The sequence below is a fragment of the Erythrolamprus reginae genome, chromosome 1 (assembly GCF_031021105.1).
Source record: "Erythrolamprus reginae isolate rEryReg1 chromosome 1, rEryReg1.hap1, whole genome shotgun sequence".
Classification (NCBI taxonomy): domain Eukaryota; kingdom Metazoa; phylum Chordata; class Lepidosauria; order Squamata; family Dipsadidae; genus Erythrolamprus; species Erythrolamprus reginae.
This window is the reverse complement of record NC_091950.1, coordinates 366,071,877-366,092,293: the sequence shown is the minus strand read 5'-3', so window position 1 is coordinate 366,092,293 and position 20,417 is coordinate 366,071,877. Positions and strand designations below refer to the sequence as shown.

General features: G+C 41.6%; 1 protein-coding gene across 2 annotated transcripts in view; it reads right to left on the bottom strand.

The window, feature by feature from the left end:
* Window positions 1–19,942, bottom strand: part of RD3 (RD3 regulator of GUCY2D) — a 58,691-nt gene extending 38,749 nt beyond the window's left edge. The window contains exon 1 of one of the 2 annotated variants that reach the window (XM_070734488.1): window positions 19,909–19,942. The gene's annotated coding sequence lies outside the window, so the exon portion shown is untranslated. The remainder of the gene's footprint in view (window positions 1–19,908) is intronic. The other variant, XM_070734484.1, reaches the window with a different exon arrangement.
* Between the last annotated feature and the right edge of the window lie 475 nt (window positions 19,943–20,417).

Sequence of the window (20,417 nt, the reverse complement as noted above, 5' to 3'; positions counted from 1 at the left end):
CGATTAATTTCCCCAGGAAAGTGCCGTGTGACAACATTCAAAGCTTATTTCCTAGATGTTGTTTTTGTGAAAGTGACATGACAGCTGTATTTTTCCGGCGAGGACTTGCACGTAATACATGCTCTCATGACCACATGGCTTGAGTCAACTTAATGCGATAAGCAGAGCTTTAAGCCTCACGTCAATGTCACTTCCAGCTGGTCCCAAAGCAAAATGATATATATACTCTCCAGCTTACATTTGCTTTGTAATGCAACTGCCCTGAATTCTCTAAGATGCCTTCCCGCATGTACTGAAGCTGATTTGCTGATGTATTTATACTCAGAAATTGTTTCTCAAGATGATAACAATTGAGATTAATTTATATGTCTCATTCAGATACTCCTTCAATTAAATCAGTATGGTTTTTAGATGAGATGCATACACTGAAATAATATTATTGTGCTCTTGTTATTATGGAATGGAATGGAATAGAATGGAATAGAATGGAATAGAATGGAATAGAATGGAATAGAATGGAATAGAATGGAATAGAATGGAATAGAATGGAATAGAATAGAATATCATTTCTGACATATGGCTGTCCAGTCTCTTCTTAAAAGCTTCCAGTGATGAAGCTCCCACAACTTCTGAAGTCAAACTGTTCCATTCGTTGATTGTTCTCACTGTCAGAAAATTATTTCCTCCTTATTTCTAGGTGGAATCTCTCCTTGATCAGTTTTCATCCATTATTCCTTGCCTGACCCTCAGGTGCTTTGGAAAATAGGTTGACTTCCTCTTTCTGTGATTGTCCCTCAAATACTGGAACACTGCTTTCATGTCACTCTTGCTTCTTCTCTTGGTCCTTCGCAAGACTAGCCATGCAATTCCTGCAACTGTTTTTCATGTGTTTTAGCTTCTAGTCCAGGGGTGAAATGCTCCTGGTTCAGGTGGGCCAGTTGGTTGTCGTAGAGCAGGTAGCAATCGCAACAGGAGACTTTCCCCATCTACCCAGATGCTGCCATTTGGGTTCTTTTACTCTCTGTGTATACATAAAGCATTCTGCACATGGGCAGAGGGTAAAATAATCCAAATGGTGGCGTCCGGACAGATGGGAAAGCCTCACGCTGCGATCACTAATGGCTCTATGCAGTGAAGGGCTACCAAAACTTTTACTACTACACTGTGGGCGCACCTTATGAAGGATGCCCTGCATTTTCTTTCAACATCTTTCAGTGCAAATTGGGTACTCCGGGCTTGTTGTGGTTAGCTCTGGCCCAGCTCCTGCCCCAAGGACTGTGGATGTGGGGGAGACATCCACATGCTGCAGGCCTGTTTTGCCCCCGGTGGAATCTGATAATGAAGGCTCCTCTGACCAAGAAGACATGAGTGACAGGGAGGAGGAGAGTGTGGCAGACAGCTCAGAAGGAGATCAATTATCTAGCTCCTCCTTGGATTCAGAACAAAAGTTAATGATACAGCCACGCATGCGGAGAGTGATGCATAGGCAACAACTACTGAGAGATTATTATCAAAGAAAATGAGGCCACCTGTGGTTGGGTGGGGCTGTGGTAATTAGTGAGGCTGCTATAAAGAGCACCCTGTGGTTTTGGCCATTGTGGAGGATTATCTGATCGTTGTGTTTCATGTCTGCTTTACTGATTTTTGTGTGCTGATTTTTCCCGTTGTGAAACTAAACCAGGGCAAAGTGTGTTTCACTTTGTGAAAAAAGAAGGACTGAATTGCCTCACAGCTGCAAGCTAAGTATCACAGAACTGATAAGGGACTTGTACAAATTACCAGTTTGTTTGGAGACGAGTGCTCTTTGCTATACCAAAAGAGGGCTTGGTTTAAGTGAATTTTCATTATAAGGAACATTGTTTTGAATTTTCAAACGTGTGTGTGTGTCTGAAATTGTCTCTGTGCATTTGTGGGAGGATTCTATCAGAGAGCTCGACAGAACAGGGGTGGAGCTCCATTTTCGTTACCCCACTCCGTTCCCCACTGTCCAGGCAGTAGCCCACCCCTGGCTCCATGACAACCGACTGGCCCGCCTGCTCTAGTCCCTAATCGTCTTTGTTGCTCTTCTCTGCACTCCTTCTAAAATCTCAAAACTGGAGATCAAAACTGGATGCCCTATTCTAAGTGCGGTCTTACTAAGGCTTTACAGAGTGGTATTAGTACCTCATATGATCTTGATTAAATCCCTCTGTTAATGCAATTTAGGATTGCATTGTGGGGGGAGAATGCCTGCCGCCACACACTGCTGGCTCATATTTAATTGACTGTCCATCAAGACGCCAAGATCCTTCTCACAGTTACTGCTATTAATCCAGGTTTATAAATCTGTTTAATAAATACTGGTAAAAATTTTTTTTATAATTCCAGATGATAAGGTCCATAGGAACACAATTTTTCCTCTTCCCAAGGTAAAAGAGGATTAGGAGATGCAAAATTATTCAGGGTAGGTGGTAATCAGTGAGCTTTTGTTTCTAGGGACATCACCATACATACAAAATAAGCAATTCTAACTCTAGTAGTATGTTTTGAAAGCCAGAACTGAATAAGAACACAGCTCTTAAGAAAATAAACACTTTTTGTTGTCATTGAGGAATTTCTTCATTTCAGCAAATTCAATTTAACTGAATTCAAACCTTTATTGTCAATGCACAACATGTGTACAATGAGATTGGATGAAATGATACATTGGTGCAGAATTTACTGCTAATGGAAACTTTGAATGGAATTTTAGAGATTGGATCTCTTCTATGGACGAAAAACAGGTTCCTTTCCGGGCTGGGAACAAAAAGAAGTCTACTGTGGCGACGTCAGGACTACAGGGGGGGGGGGGCACAGCATTGGCACCTGGTGTTTGGCCAGGAACTCGCAGACTCGTAGTGCATTGTGGCAAGGCACCTTTTTCATCCATAGAAGAGATCCAATCAGCCATGACAAAGACCTTGCAAGAGATCCCCAAAGACGCTTTCCAGGATGTGTACCAGTCATGGCAGAATCGCTGGAAAAACTGTGTAGAGGACCAAGGACAGTACTTTGAAGAATTTTAAGTGTTTGTGCAAATGTGTTCAATAAATTACTTTTTTAAAAAAATAATTGCATTACTTTTGGAACGCACCCTGTACAAACTGGTTTGCATTTCCTTGTTATTCCAGCTGTTAGAATTGCTAATGCTGTATATTTGTTAACTCCAGCTCTCTGTAAATAAAGTCTCTGTTGTAATGTCTTGTCCTCTTAATTATTAAATTGGTTAATATTCTTTTTTTTTAACTTATGTTTTTTGTTTGACCTGCTGAAACTTTGGTATACCATTGTTGCTAAAGTAAAAATAAAGATCAACAGAATTTCCAATATCTACTAATCTATTATGTGTCCATTCCAATCATGTTTATATAACTTCATTATTGTTTGACTCATCCTCAAGTAAAACTGTAAACAAATATTGAGAGACAATATAATGTACTGATGAGAGAGCTAGACTGAAACTGGAGGAACACAGTTTATGTTAGTGCAAAGTTAAATTATGAAAGGACAGAGGTGTATGAAAGAAGCGGTGGAAGTGATGTGCCGGTGCCTGGAGGCTGTTGGGGCCTGGATGGGTGTCAACAGACTCAAGCTCAATCCAGATAAGACGGAGTGGCTGTGGGTTTTGCCTCCCAAGGACAACTCCATCTGTCCGTCCATTACCCTGGGGGGGGGAATTATTGACCCCCTCAGAGAGGGTCTGCAACTTGGGCGTCCTCCTCGATCCACAGCTCACATTAGAACAACATCTCTCAGCTGTGGCGAGGGGGGCGTTTGCCCAGGTTCGCCTGGTGCACCAGTTGCGGCCCTATCTGGACCGGGACTCATTGCTCACAGTCACTCATGCCCTCATCACCTCGAGGTTCGACTACTGTAATGCTCTCTACATGGGGCTACCTTTGAAAAGTGTTCGGAAACTTCAGATCGTGCAAAATGCAGCTGCGAGAGCAGTCATGGGCTTACCTAGGTATGCCCATGTTTCTCCATCACTCCGCAGTCTGCATTGGCTGCCGATCAGTTTCCGGTCACAATTCAAAGTGTTGGTTATGACCTTTAAAGCCCTTCATGGCACTGGACCAGAATATCTCCGAGACCGCCTCCTGCCGCACGAATCCCAGCGACCAATTAGGTCCCACAGAGTGGGCCTTCTCCGGGTCCCGTCAACTAAGCAATGTCGGTTGGCGGGCCCCAGGGGAAGAGCCTTCTCTGTGGTGGCACCGGCCCTCTGGAACCAACTCCCCCCGGAGATTAGAACTGCCCCTACTCTTCCTGCCTTCCATAAACTTCTTAAAACCCACCTTTGCCGTCAGGCATGGGGGAATTGAAACATCTCCCCCTGGGCACGTTTAATTTATATATGGTATGCTTGTGTGTGTGTCTGTTAGTATATGGGGTTTTTTAAATTTTTAAAATTTTAAATTGTTTGATTACTTATGATTTGTTTCTACATGTTGTGAGCCGCCCCGAGTCTTCGGAGAGGGGCGGCATACAAATCCAAGTAATAAATAAAATAAATAATAAAAGCATTCGTGTATATATAAGTTAACTATTATCTAGTATTAGCTGTTAAAAAACTGTTGATATATCACTGGGATCTATTCAGACTCTTTAGCAAACTTCTGATTATAGAAAGTAATATGAGAAATTGCTTTAAATAAAAACCATCCATTGGTTTACATAGTTCAGGTGTCAGCAACCTGCAGCTCCAGAGCTGCATACAGCTCTTTGGGGCCTTAGCTGTAGCTCCCTGTCGCGTGATCCCACCACTGGCTGGCCCCACCTGTCGTCCTCCTCTCCCAGTCATTCCTCATCTGGCCTGAGAAGGTAAGAGAAATGCTAGGGGATGGAGAAACTGCCAGGGCAAAGACAGAGAGACAGAGAAAGGGGGGAGAGACATAGAGAGATACAGAGGGGGGAGAGAGAAACATAAAAACACAGAAGATTGACAGCAGAAAAAAGACCTCATGGTCCACCTAGTCTGCCCTTATACTATTTCCTGTATTTTATCTTAGGGTGGATATATTTTTATCCCAGGCATGTTTAAATTCAGTTACTGTGGATTTACCAACCACATCTGCTGGAAGTTTGTTCCAAGCATCTACTACTCTTTCAATAAAATAAAATTTTCTCACGTTGCTTCTTATCTTTCCCCCAACTAACCTCAGATTGTGCCCCCTTGTTCTTGTGTTCACTTTCCTATTAAAAACACATTTGCTATTACATTTTAAGAAGAATCACCTATAGAAAAGTTCAGTTAAATATTAAATAAGATAAAGATCCGTTCTACAATAAGTCCACTTTGGCTACATAGAGGCCAGAGGTGGAGAATTGAGATGTCTATTAGGAGCATCCCAGGAAGCTATTTTGCCTTCCAGGAAATTATTGGTAGGTGCCTATTCTGGCAGCCATCTTATGAATGAACATGTCTCCCAGAGCAGCCATTTTGAACATAGATCCACGTGTTCAAATTTTGAAATGAATCCTCGATCTGACCTCTGATATAGGTGGTCTTTCTTTTTCTTGAAGTCTCCACATTCATCATAGCCGTTTGTTTGTAAATTAATTAATTATATGTCAATAAATAATGCTATTTTTATCTTGTCAATCCCTTCTATTTTCATTTATGCTTCCAGAATTTCTAGTATTTTAAAAACATTTTATACTGTCATCTAGTGGTGAGAAATGGAATGATACAAGGGTAATGGAGGCCTGAGGAAGGAATGGGAATACAGGGAGTTATAACAGGTCATTTAGTGATTGTTCAAAGTTACAAGATCACTGTAACTGTAGTGAGGTATGACAGTTTTGCACACTTATAACCATCATAGCATCCCCTTGGTCACACGATCAAAGCTCAGATGCTTGGCAACTGGTTCACATTTCTGACAGTTGCAGCGTCCCAAGATCATGTAATCAACTTTTGCTACCTTCTTGACAAGCAGAGTCAACAGGAAAACTGATTAATTTAATAACTGTGTTGCTAACTTAATGATTACAGGGATTCACTGAATAATTATGGCAAGAATAGAATAGAATTGCTTTTACATTTAGAATTTTACATTTGGAATGTATTGCTTTTAGTATGTATAATTATTGTTAGCCACTCTGAGTCCTATTGGAGTGGGCGGCATATAAATATAAATAATAAACAAACAAATACATGTAGTAAAACAGGGCAAAATTCACTTAATAACTGTCTCATTAGCAACAGAAAGGTTGGGCTCAATTGCTGTCACAAGTCAACAATTCCCTGTACTTCCTTTTTTTCTTTCTTGTATTTTTTTTAATGTGTTGTTCCTCTGAATTTTAATAAAGTATCAGAACTACTATATGCTATTACAGTATTCCATAAGGGGAGCCAATATCATTTGAAGAACGCAGTTCGCTCTGGTGTATTCTTCAGCTTTTGGAAAATTTGGAAACAGAGCATATGTACCAATGACAAATTCCTTGTCATTGGTGCATATGATTATCACACTTGGCCAATAAAAAATTCTATTCTATTCTATTCTATTCTATTCTACTCTACTCTAGTCTATTCCTATTCCTATTCCTATTCTATTTTTCAAACATAGATTTTCAGGGTTTTTAGGATTAATTACTTATTTCTGAGCACTGCAATCCACGGCAGGTTTGAAACATGGATTGGTTGTTTCTTTGCTGACACTGCTTCTTCTTGTTAATCTGAATGCAAATCATTTTATCAGGGATGCTTTATTATCCACGCAAGCTGAAGCAATCGGTGACACATGAAATTAGATAATTATACCTCTGTGGTCAGTAACAACATTTCTGGAAGGGGTTGAACACTGTAATGTAGCAAAGCCTTGTTTGTGTATATCTGGAGCAACCAAATGAATAGTATTCTTTGTTTCTCAGATGTGTGCTCAAAACCACCTTAGTTAATCCTGGGTTTTGAGTCAGCAGCATTTTTGAAGAAAGACCAGGCTGGCCACAATTTCCAATAAATGAGAAAGTAAATTGACATTTGCCACGCCCGTCCCTTTTCTATATCTATCACCCTCCTCCAGCTCTAAGAAAAAAGTTATTAGGAAACCCCACATGCTGGAATAAGGTTTGCCTTCAGTTCTACCAAACCATGGATACCCACTAGAATAGATACAGAATTCAGTTTTCTGTATCTTTGTGGTGCCATCTACTGGTCATCTGCAGATCTGGTCGTTTTATAGTGGCTTCAAAGATAACATAAAAAGAGGAATTCTAAGGTATTTTCCTGTGGATACTTTCACTTAGTTATTTCTAATAATAGGTAAAAAAATTATGGCTTTCTATATTTTAACTGTTGTTAATTAATTTCATGAAAATAAATTTAAAAATTAAGAGTTAAAATTCTGATGTCTTGCCTTTTATTATATAATGTTCCCTCCATAATCTAAATCTGTCTCATGTTTCCATTTAATCCAAAGGGAATATTTTAATTTTTCCCGTCTGGCTTTTTCAGCAGTGGTGCTACTGAATTCCACAATGACATGCCATTGAAGGCTTTTCTACAGTCAGCGGGTGCACATGTTAACTTTTTTGTATTCTTTGGCTTTCTCAATTATTCATGGTTCATCAGCAGTAATGCATTTTGTTCCTCGGACTTTTTTAAAGGCATCTTGAAGCCCTGGAATTTCCCTTTCCATGTACGGCTCTAATCTCTGTCAGATGATCCCAAGTATTATTTTGCTATTTTGGGAAATTATGATTATTGCACAATAGATTGCACACTGTTAATCTCCTTCCTTTGATATTGTTTATGTAGACTGAACTTTTCCAATCATTTACCTACTGTTTCTTTCTCCAGATTTGCTAGCACAGTTTGGTTAGAAACTTTACAAACTCTGTAGTCATTGTTTCCTGCAGCCTTCTTTTTTTGCTAATGACTGGAGTGCTAATTTAATTTAATTTCATCTTCAACTACTAGAGAGTCTTTCAAATTGGGAATCTTGTCTTTATTTCCTTCATTAGATTTCTACCACCCGACCTGAAGGTAATGCTGGGTGGCTCACTATTTAAAAGAAGAAATAAAAAAAATACAATAAATAACATGAGAGGTACAAAACACCCATCATCTCTCCAATCTCGCAAAGGCTGGGAGAAAAGCCATGTTTCAAGGCCTTCTGGACCATTATGAGAAATGGTCATGATAGAGAAGATATTTTTCCAGGGTTGTAAAAGGTGGCTCCCGATTGGTCTCCGGGATAGAATAGAATAGAATAGAATAGCCCTTATACTATTTCTTGTATTTTATCTTAGGATGGGTATATGTTTATCCCAGGCATGTTTAAACTCAGTTACTGTGGATTTACCAATCACGTCTGCTGGAAGTTTGTTCCAAGCATCTACTGCTCTTTCAGTAAAATAATATTTTCTCACGTTTTCCCCAACTTTCTAATATTTCCCCCAACTAATCTTTCCCCCTACCACACTGTGAGAGTGGCTTATAGAATAGAATAGAATTTTATTGGCCAAGTGTGATTGGACACTCAAGGAATTTGTTTTGGTGCATATGCTCTCAGCGTACATAAAAGAAAAAGATACATTTGTCAAGAATCATGTGGTACAACACTTAATGATTGTCATAGGGGTCAAATAAGCAATGAAGAAACAATCAATATTACTAAAAATCTTAGGATACAAGCAACAAGTTACAGTCACACAGTCCTAAGTGGGAGGAAAAGGATGATAGGAATGAAGAGAAAAACTAATAGAAATAGAAGTGCAGATTTAGTAAAAAGTCTGACAGTGTTGAGGGAGTTATTTGTTTAGTAGAGTGATGGCGTTCAGGAAAAAATTGTTCTTGTGTCTAGTTGTCTTGGTGTGCAGTGCTGTGCAGCGACGTTTTGACGGTAGGAGTTGAAACAGTTTGTGTCCAGGATGCGAGGGATGAGTAAATATTTTCCCCGCCCTTTTTTGACTCGTGCAGTATACTGGTCCTCAATGGAAGGCAGGTTGGTAGAAATTGTTTTTTCTGCAGTTCTGATTATCCTCTGAAGTCTGTGTTGGCCCTGTTGGGTTGCAGCACCAAACCAGACAGTTTTAGAGGTGCAGATGACAGACTCAATGATTCCTCTATAGAACTGTATCAGCAGCTCCTTGGGCAGTTTGAGCTTCCTGAGCTGGCACAGAAAGAACATTCTTTGTTGTGCTTTTTTGATGATGTTTTGGATGTTAGGTGACCATTTTAGGTCTTGAGATATGATAGAACCTAGAAATTTGAAGATCTCTACTGTTGATACTGTATTGTCTAGTATTGTGAGAGGTGGAAGGGTGGAAGGGTTTCTCCTAAAGTCTACCACCATTTCTACAGTTTTGAGTGTGTTCAGTTCTAGATTGTTCTGGTCACACCACAAGGATAGTTGTTCAACCTCCCGTCTGTATGCGGTTTCATCATTGTCTCGAATGAGTCCGATCACTGTTGTATCGTCTGCAAACTTCAGTAGTTTAACAGATGGATCATTTGAGATGCAGTCCTTAGTGTATAGAGAGAAGAGAAATGGTGAGAGTACACAGCCTTGGGGGACATCTGTGCTAATTGTACATGTATCTGATGTGATTTTTTCTAGCTTCACCTCCTGCCTCCTGTCTGTTAGGAAGCTTGTGATCCACTTACAAGTGTGTTCAGGTACCGCTACCTGATTTAGTTTGGTTAAGAGAATGTCTGGTATGATGGTATTGAATGCTGAACTGAAGTCTACAAAGAGGACCCTAGCGTAGGTCATTGGAGATTCAAGATGTTGAAGGATGTAGTGTAGAATCATATTAACAGCATCATCTGTTGATCTATTTGCTCGGTATGCAAATTGCAGGGGGTCTAACAGTGGATCCATGATGGTTTTCAAGTGGAACATCACTAGCCTTTCAAAGGTTTTCATAACTACAGATGCTCTGTAGTCATTCAGTTCCTTGATGGAGGGCTTCTTCGGCACTGGGATGATAGTAGAGTGTTTGAAGCAGGAAGGAACAAAGCACAACTCTAGTGATTTGTTAAAGATTTGGGTGAAAATGGGGGCCAATTGGTCAGCACAGACTTTTAAGCAAGCAGAAGTTACCTTGTCTAGGCCTGGTGCTTTTCCAGACTTCTGTCTGTGAAATAGATTTTCACTTCCTGTTCTGTGATCACTAGGGGTTGTAAACCCAATGGGATGGGTTCAGTTGTAGAAGATTTAGCTGTTGTTGTTGTGACTGGGATGGAGGTTGTGCAGATAGGTGGTTGTGGTTTCTTTTCAAACCTGCAGTAGAACACATTCAGGTCATCTGCCAATTGCTGATCTCCTTCAGCTTGGGAAGGTGGTTTGCTGTAATCGGTGATGTTTTTGAGAGTTTTCCACATGTTTGCTGGTTCATTTGTTGAGAATTGAATCTTTAGCTTTTCAGAATAGTTCCTTTTTGCTGCTCTGATCTCCCTTGTTAATATATTTGGTCATTATCTTTAAAGCCCTACATGGCTTAGGGCCAGACTATCTTCGAGGCTGCCTTCTACCACATAGCTCCCAGCGACCGAAAAGGGCCCACAGGGTTGGTCTTCTTCGAGCCTCATCAGATAAACAGTGTCAGCTGGCGGGCCCACGGGGAGGGCCTCCCCCAGCCTACTGGTCTTCCATAAAGCCGCAAAGACCTAGCTTTTCCGGTAGGCCTGGGGCCATAGATCTGATGGTATACAATCAGGATCCAGCCATTAATGACATGCTTGGTTTTTTAAACTGTTTTAATTGTTGGTTTTAAATTGTTTTAAACTCTTAAGGGGTTTTAATATTACACTGTATGTGTTATTTTCTGGTTGTGAGATGCCCAGAGTCCCTCAGGAATTGGGTAGCATACAAATACAAACAAACAAACAAATGAAGGAATGAATAAATAAGGAAGGAAGGAAGGAAGGAAGGAAGGAAGGAAGGAAGGAAGGAAGGAAGGAAGGAAGGTGAAGTAAACCCAGAAACAGGGTTAGGTGAGAACGGTTCCTTTATTTCAGCTCAGCAAGATAAGTGACTTCAGCGGATACCGTCTGCTCTACCTGGGAGAAACCGCTCCTTTTATACATTTACGGTTCCCGCCAGAGAGAGAGCAGCCGCGTCTGAGCCAATCAGGAGCGACTTCCTGATTCTCGCTCAGACAGCGTTTCCACACGGAACCAAACTATTTACAAGGATACAACACCCCTCCCTCCTTAGTCAGGATACATCAATCACGAAAGCCACGTGACGAAGTCCTCCAATCTGCTGGGTCTTCGCGAGGCTCGCTCCGACCTGCGCAGTTCAATTGAGTCCTCGCTGCCGACGGTGGAGGTCGGTTCGTTTGCGCTTTCCCGGTGCGGCTGGGGCCTGGTTTGGGCTCCGGCCTGCTGGGTTGATCTGACCGGCACAAGACCGACCTCGGAGGATGAAGATGGTTCGGCGTCGTTGGAGGATCCTTCCTGACCCGATAAGTCCATTTGCCAGTCTATTAAATCGGGTTGCGCGTTACAGTCTGTTAATGTGGGAGAATCTGTTTCAGCGGGTTGTTCCGCTGAGTTTCCCATGCGCTTACGTACATGGTCAATGTGCCGCTTCCACATTCGACCATCCTCTAACTTAACAATGTATGTTTTTGGAGCGGTCTGTTGTACAATTTTCCCTTTCATCCAATTTACACCCCCATCAAAATTGTTTACAAAAACACTTTGCCCCAAATACATTTGTCTCTCAGGGTTCACATACATAGTATTTTGGGTACAAAACCTTGGGTGTAACCTATCCAGGGGGGACCTCAGTTTCCTTCCCATCAGTATCTCAGCAGGGCTTATGTGCGTGTGAGAGTTTGGGGTAATATGCTGGGTTAACAAAAATTGGTCCAAATTCTGTTGTACATCTCCCGGGCCTGATCTGCGCAATGCTTCCTTTGCCACCCGAACGTAACGTTCTGCCAAACCATTAGCCCAGGGTGAGTAAGGTGAGATGAGCGCATGTCTGATTCCTAAGTTATCTAAGAACAATTCAAATTGCCTGGCTGTCAATTGGGGCCCATTGTCAGACACTAAAATATCAGGACAACCATGGGTGGCAAACAAACGGCGCAGAACCTTAATGGTGGCACTTGTAGTTATATTGTTCATTGCTATGATTTCTACCCACTTGGAAAATGCATCAACTACTATTAAAAAGTATTGTGACCCCACTGGCCCTGCAAAATCAATATGGACCCTGGACCACGGCCCTGCCGGTTGTTCCCACTCTGCTGGAGTTGTTTTGGGGGGGTTAGGCCGTGACTCTTGGCATGGATCACATTTGGCTACCCAGTTCTCAATATCAGTATCCAAACCTGGCCACCATAAGTGCCCCCTAGCTAGGCCCTTCATCCTGACAATCCCAGGATGGCCCACATGTAACATTTTGAGTACTTTGGTCTTTAGACTTCCAGGAATGATTACTCTATCACCCCACAACAGGCAACCTTTCACATATGACAATTCTAGTCTTTTGGTTTTGAAATCACACAATTCAGGTTTCACAGAGTCGTTCTGCCACCCCTTAAGTACACAGTTTACCACCTTTTTTAGGATTGGGTCTTGCTGCGTGTGTGCAGCCACTTCCCTTACAGTGGTTAGTGGGTTGTCTTCGAGCTCTATCATTAGGACATCAGCAGAGGGGGCAGGGTCCTCTACTAACTCTGCCATGGGGCACCTACTGAGACCATCTGCGTGGTTGATGGTTTTACCCCCTTTATGAATGAGCTCGTACTGGTATCCTGAGAGGAAAAGGGCCCATCTGATTAACCTAGGGGACATAAATGGGGGAGTAGGTTTGTTGGGGGCTAAGAGGCCTAGTAAGGGCTTGTGATCGGTAACCAATTCAAAACTCCTGCCAAAAATGTAATTATGAAACTTCTGCACCCCTGCCACTAAAGCTAGAGCCTCCTTATCGAGTTGGTTGTAATTTCTCTCAGTATTGGTCATTGTTCTCGAAAAGAAGGCAATTGGGGCCTCTGTATTATTCGGCAAAACGTGTGCCAAGACCCCTCCCACGCCATATGGGGAAGCACCGCACGTAAGCCTGATGGGTAGCGAAGTACTATACTGGACTACCACACTTTTAGAAGTTAGCAACTGTTTTATTTGTATAAAGGCTTCGTGTTCAGTTCTCCCCCATGTCCAAGGGGTTTCTTTCTGGAGCAAACGGTGTAGAGGCTCTGCTGCTGTTGCCTTCTGTTTTAAGAAGACGGAGTAAAAGTTAAGAAGGCCTAAAAAAGCTTGCAATTCTGTCTTATTTTGTGGTTCTGGGGCTTCTCTAATGGCTCTCAATTTTTCAGTAGTGGGGTGGCTACCTTCCCCATCGATTTTATACCCTAGGAATTCTACACTGTTGGTTCCCCACACACATTTGTCAGGTTTGATTCTTAGCCCTTTGTCCTGCAGTCTCTGAAGTACTTCCCTTATTCTTTTGTTGAGCTGCTCTTGGTTTCCCCCTGCAATTATGATAGGGAATGGCCCCTTTAATCCCTGATAACAACCGCTCCATTATGCTTTGAAATATCCCTGGGGCTATGCTTACTCCAAACTGTAATCTGGTACATTTAAAGGCACCCCTGTGGGTTACAATTGTCTGTGCGCGTGCTGTCGGTTCATCGACAGGGAGTTGCTGGTAAGCTTGCGCTAAATCGGTTTTTGCGAACCTTTTTCCTTCCCCCAGGGAGTGAAGGAGCTGTTGTACCACAGGAATGGGGTAAGGGTGATGTTGGAGGGCTTTGTTGAGCGTAGATTTATAGTCAGCGCAAACCCTTAAAGAGCCATCAGGTTTCAGAGGCGTGACTATGGGTGTTTCCCATGGCCCCTGCTCTACAGGAACTAAAATGCTTTGGCTTATGAGCTTATCCAGATGTAGGTCTAGTTTGGGGAGGAGCGGAAGGGGTACCCTGCGAGGTTTGAGCCGTACAGGTGGGACCTTGGGGTCAATAGAAAATGAGATAGGGGGCCCTTTATACGATCCCAAGGTGGGGCTAAACACTTCTGGGAATTCTTGTAAAAAGTTAGGCATGCTATCAGAGTTAACAGTACAAATACCAGAAATTTCGATTCCCAAAGGTTCCATCCAAGCCAACCCCAGAAGGGAGTGTTTAGCCCCTGTAACAACAATCATTGGTAGGGTACATTTAACATTCTTAAACACGATAGGTACATTCACTTGGCCTAAAACAGAAATTATTCCCCCTTGAAAATCTCTAATTACCAATGAGGTTTGTTCTAGCTCAGATTTGGAGAGGTTAGGCATGTACATTTTAAGCTTTCCCCATGGCATAATGGTGTATTTAGACCCCGTATCAAGTTCCATAGAACATGGTTTGTTGTTCAAAAGCAGGGAAATTACAATTTTGCCCCCATTTTTTGTTGCCGTGTTATTCACGGAAAATTGATTGTTACCTCTTGAGTAGTCGCGGTTAGCGGTTGGGTAGTTCTTGCGGCCGGAAAACCAGAAGGACCGGTTTTCGCGCGGTTGAGGCGTTTGATTCTGGAAACGCTGAGGACGCGGAGTGGAGAAGGCTTCTTCAGGCACAGCTGCTCTGCAGGCTTCGGCGATATGGCCGCGTTGGTTGCAGCGGCGGCAAATGGCGTCCCGGAAAGGGCATCGTTGGCGCGGATGGTTTCCTCGGCAGCCGGCGCAGGGGGCGACGGGGCGAGGGTACCTGGGTTGTCTCGGCTGGTCCTGTTGCAGCAGGAAACAGCTGTCCTCAGTGAGGGCTGGTGGGCTGAGGTCGTCTGGGGCCTCGGCGCGGGAAAACGTGGAGTCGATCTTGGCGATGACCTCTCGCTTGTCGTGCTCCTTCAGTTCCTTGGCAGCAGCGTCGGCGACCTCTGCGGTTTGAGCCAGCTTGATTACTGCCTGTAGGGTCGGCTCGTCTTCGGTGAGGAGTTTGTTCCTGACCGTGGCATTTCTCATGCCGAAGATTAAGGCATCGGTGAGGCGAGCTTCCGGGTTATCAAACTTGCATTTTGCAAGCACCGTTCGAAGTCGCGTTGCGAATTGATTGATGGATTCCGATTCGAGCTGAGCCATTCTGGAAAATTGGTGCCGGAAAACGACGGCTGGTTTCGTTGGCTTGAAATGGCTCGCGAGCTTGGCTTGCAGGACGTCCCAAGCGACGGATTTGGCTGGCAGCGGATCGGTGAGTGTCTGGGCGAGGTCGAAGATTTCTGGACCGCAGTAGTTCAGGAAGATGGCCCACTTTCGTTTGGCGTCGGCGTCCCTTATTCCCGCTGCCTCGAGGAAGATCTCGAACTTGGCTATGTAGGCATCCCAGGAGGATTTCTCTGGGTCGAAGAACTCAGGAGCCCGGCCGATCTGTAGGTTGTTCATTCTGCACGCGTGGTTCTTCCGTCTGTCGTCGCCAGTGAAGTAAACCCAGAAACAGGGTTAGGTGAGAACGGTTCCTTTATTTCAGCTCAGCAAGATAAGTGACTTCAGCGGATACCGTCTGCTCTACCTGGGAGAAACCGCTCCTTTTATACATTTGCGGTTCCCGCCAGAGAGAGAGCAGCCGCGTCTGAGCCAATCAGGAGCGACTTCCTGATTCTCGCTCAGACAGCGTTTCCACATGGAACCAAACTATTTACAAGGATACAACAGAAGGAAATAAGGAAAGAAAGAAAGAAAGAAAGAAATGACATTGTCTAATCAAAGGGACCCAGTGTCATGGTTTGTAAGTGATTAATGTCCGTTTGAACATTAACCCCGCGGAGGCGATACACGAAGCCTTTAGTCATTTGCTCAAAACAAGATTTCTTTTATTATAAAAGTACAAAAATAAAACATGTCGCAAGGGACAAAACAACAAATATGCCTTAACATGATAGAGATAAAATGGAGAATAGAATTTTAGGGTGAAGAAGAAGGAAGTGATGTTAGTTTTGGCAGGATGTTACATCATAATAGGAGGATCTTAGTAAAACACACACAGTTAACCCTTTAATTACTAAATGTCTCTGGGGCTGGCAATATTCAGCATGACATCCAGGACTGCTAACTCTACAAGCATTTACCAAATGGGCAAAAACCTTGAGAGATAGGCCATCCCTCAAGTGACCTATCTAAAGGCATGTAGAATTTAATTTATGGTAACCATTAAATTGATCTGGGTCTGGAAACCAGCGCAGCTCACATGAGAGAACCAAAACATAACCAACATTATCCAGGTTCCTTCGTTCTGAACCAGAATTCTTCAAAGACAGCTGGTGTAGAGATCATCATTGCAGTAGTTGAGTTGTGAGGTAACTAGGGCATATCTGAAGGTCTTCACAATCCAGCCACCCATCCCACAGTCCCCCCCTGCCATACAGTGGGAAACATCACAAGAACATCACAAGAAGCAAGAAGCTGAGCAAGAAGAACAATACCTTCTAAAGCTGGGAGAATAACCCCAGTAGGACACACACTGGAGTTCAAAGTGAAAGCAATGAATCAAAGCCACCTGAGGCCTCTAAATTGCAAGATGAACTCCTTAAATAAATGCAACATTCCCATTGGCACTACCAAGCACCCTCCAATTCCTCCCTGCCCCCCTCCAGACCAGCCATTTTTGAGAAGATACTTCTAAAATATAACATCAATTTTAACATCTCGACTTCAGAAAATCGCAGCATATTATATTTATTTGACCTTTGTTTGATTCAATTTCAATTACATTATGAGTCCCTTGATGTCTTGTAGTACACCAATTCAAGATTAGAACCTCCTTCTGAATCCAAAAGAAGTCTTCTTTTGGAAGACTTTTTTGTATTTTTTTTTCTGTGTGTTTCCATTTTCAAACTCTTAACATCTTTTGTAGTAATACCACCTCTGGTCCCTTCTAACAAGTCCTGGAATTTTTTGTGTGAAATTCCTTTCAGAGATGTTTATCTTTCTTGACTTTGGCTTCTCTTCTCTGATTTTTATTTTATTTTATTTTATTTTATTTTATTTTATTTTATTTTATTTTATTTTATTTTATTTTATTTTATTTTATTTTATTTTATTTTATTTTATTTTATTTTATTTTATTTTATTTTATTTTATTTTATTTTATTTATTTATTTATTTATTTATTTATTTATTTATTTATTTATTTATTTATTTATTTATTTATTTATTCATTTATTTTGTCCAATACACAATAATACACAATGAAGGTTATAGAGGATATAGTAGAGAAGAAATACGAGATATAGGAAATTGATTGGCAATTTCCAACAGCTTTTCCGGCAGTTTGATTTCTTCTGATCTAATGTAATGTTCTGTTTAAAACTAATAGATGAATATGTAAAAATTTTTGACAGAAAAGGATGAAATAAGGTGCTGGAATGTAATTGATTGTGATGCTATAGCCTGATGTGCTTCAAGTCACTCAAATTTTGTTTTCATTGACAGCTTTTTCTCTCTTGTTAATTATAGTTGTAGACTGTCAATGGGTACAAGGGTGTGAGAGAGAATGAATGGGATTTAATTTTAAGAAAAGGAATAAATGGGGTTTTTTATTTTAAAAGAGGTGTGTTGCTGGTCTAAGCAGTTATTCATTGTCATATCTCTACTTTCATCTCACCAAGGCAAGCACTTACACTATTTTTTAGACATATTCTGATATCTTCAACTAGTCTTACCCTATATATAGATTAGGCTGAAGCCATACTTAGTTGTACCAGTATTAAAGTAGTATTTTCCAGCTCTGCATTAAATAAATGTTAACTCTCTACAGATACAGATAGAAGTCATGCAATTAATACAAAATAAAGTTAGGCTATAAGTGTCTTTTCTCTTAAGGCATGTGGGAAGAGTTTTGATTTGCGTGTAGAATATTTTTACAAGAAAAATACAATAGTACAAATACAATACAATACAAATTTTACAAGGAAATTTGGCTAAAAAAATTACTAGGGCAAAATATCTTTCAGGGTTGGTATAGCTTTAGGAGAAAGCTCGGAGCCAATATTATATTTTTAATGCAATGATGAGTTAATACCAGCAATTGTTACACTAACTGCAATCCTATACATGCATCCTGAAAACAAATCCAAGTTTTAAAAAGCAATATTGCCAAATAAAAGTATGTGTCATACAATATTTGTCAATCTGGCAATCTTCAGATTTGTGGGATTAAACTCTCTTAATCTAAACATGTCATTAGAGTAGCATCTCTGTCTTCTTCCATTAAACCTTAATGCTGAGGTGCTAATATGAAATGGGTAAACAGTTAAACCACATGTTGATCTATTTAAGGAAATATATATATATGGATATGGCAAGATTTATCTTTCTGAAATTTAATGTTTGCCAAACAAACATTGGTTGCATAAACTGAAATTATCCAAATGCAGTGTGGCCTGGGGAACAGGGGAGACAAACACACCTATTCTGTGAATTCGGGTAATTATTTAAACTAAAAGGCATGGCCTGTTTGTTAGGGATGGTTAATCCAATTTTGCTTTTTCATTCTTTGTTAGGAAATGTGCCATTGAACTATACCTCCAGGGCTATGAGCACACACATACTGGGCATCCTTCCAGAACTTAGCCTACAAATGCTGAATACATATTGGATTTCATTCAAGGATATTTTAGCACCCTGTAAGGGTTCAAGTGAAAACAAAGGCCTCGGGTTTAAGAAACACCACATGCAATTCCAGAACTGATTGCATAAGAGAAAATCCCAAAGCATTGAATATCCCTCTCTGACTACTTTTAGAGTCATAAAAATGTCATGTATTTAAAACAAAAAGAATGTCCTTTTCAACGGTAACTTACATCATAATACATAACAATTGTAAATTATCTGGGAATATCACTTTATTATTCTGGGCATGTTTTAAATACCAAAAAACACACCTGATAAAATTTTGATCTGTGAAACATTTGAGAACTGTTTGCAATCAATGACTGGATTTACAAAATACACTAAGCTATTGTTAGTTTAACCATGGGTTATTGAAAAAAATCTAGTCCATTGGAGTTCTACAGCATTTTAAGCAGGGTGGGCTTCAAAAGTTTTTAGCAAGGGATGCTACGCCCAGTTGCTTGGTGGGTGTGGCCATGGTGGGTGTGCCCTAGTCAGCTTCCTGCACCATGGCGGGGTGATGTTTTTGCCCTCCCTGGGCTCCGTAGGCTTTTCTTGAGCCTCCTGGAGGGCAAAAACCGCCTGTCCAGAGGCCCTCTTCCCAAACTTCTGGTAGACCCATTTTTCACCCTCTCAAGCCTTTGTGCGCGTCGTGCACTTACATGCACCCAAAACAGGCTGCGTAGAGTTTCCTGAGAGGGGGGTGGGCATGGCCAGCCAGGAGTGGAATTTGGGGTTCTCCTAACTGCACAAAAACTTAGCTAGAGGTTCTCCTGAACCCCTGTGAACCCCCAGCACAGGATTTGCCTGGAAATCATCATCATATTGATTATATGTGACTCAGAGCCTTCAAATAACCTTTCCAAGCTGCCTTGTGAAGATACTAAACAAAAAGATGCTAAATATGAGAATATCAAGTCCTATGGCACCTCACAAATTAGGGGCTTTAGCTTCAAACTCTCCAAACTAACTTGGATTTGGAGAAAGGGGAAGAACCATCTTTTCACAGCCAACTCAGACTCATAAGATAAAGACGATATAAAGGTGGGTCATCAGCCTGAGATAATACAAATGGAAGAGTCACAGGCAGGGAAAGCAGCATTTCCTAGCAACCAGGAAAAGCAGCTATTGTTGGTCTCAGAAGATGAGGAGGAGCGAACATCTTTGTCTACCAATGCAAGGGCCCACAATGAAGAAAGGAAAGCTGAGTACAGACATTGAACAAGATTATTGGCCAAAAGGAACTCTGCCACTCAAAGGAACAAATCAGGATCACACCATCTCTATTTAAAGGGGGATTATGCACTCATAGATTTGTGAGAAATAACTGTCCGTTTACCTCAGCAACATATTCCTCAGCTGCTCAGCCTCCTTCTCAAGCAGTGATCATCGATCCTCATACACTATTGTTTGACCCTCTAGTGCCTTGTGTATGATATGCCTTTAAGCTCCTCTTGAGCTCCATGAGTCCCTCCCATTTTTGTCCACCCCGTTCTGCTCATTTTCCCCACACCTTTCTCCTCTCTTGAGCTCCATGAGTCTTTTCCCCATGCAGTTTGGAAGGGGGGAGTTTGGTTAAATTGGTTGGGCTGGGTATTTTAGGCATGAAAGATTACAGTTGTTTGCTCAACTCTTCTTAGTAAAGATATAAGTAGAGATATAAAGATATGAGACTTACCTGTAGATCTGGGATTTCAATGGGTTGGGACACAACACATTTTGATACCATGTTCTCACGTCTACTTCCCACAACTAAACCAAGATCCCACAACCAAAAGCTTCTGGAAGATCAAGGAGGAACAGGAGAAGCTCTCATATCCATTTATCTGTTGCACAGAGAATCTTAAC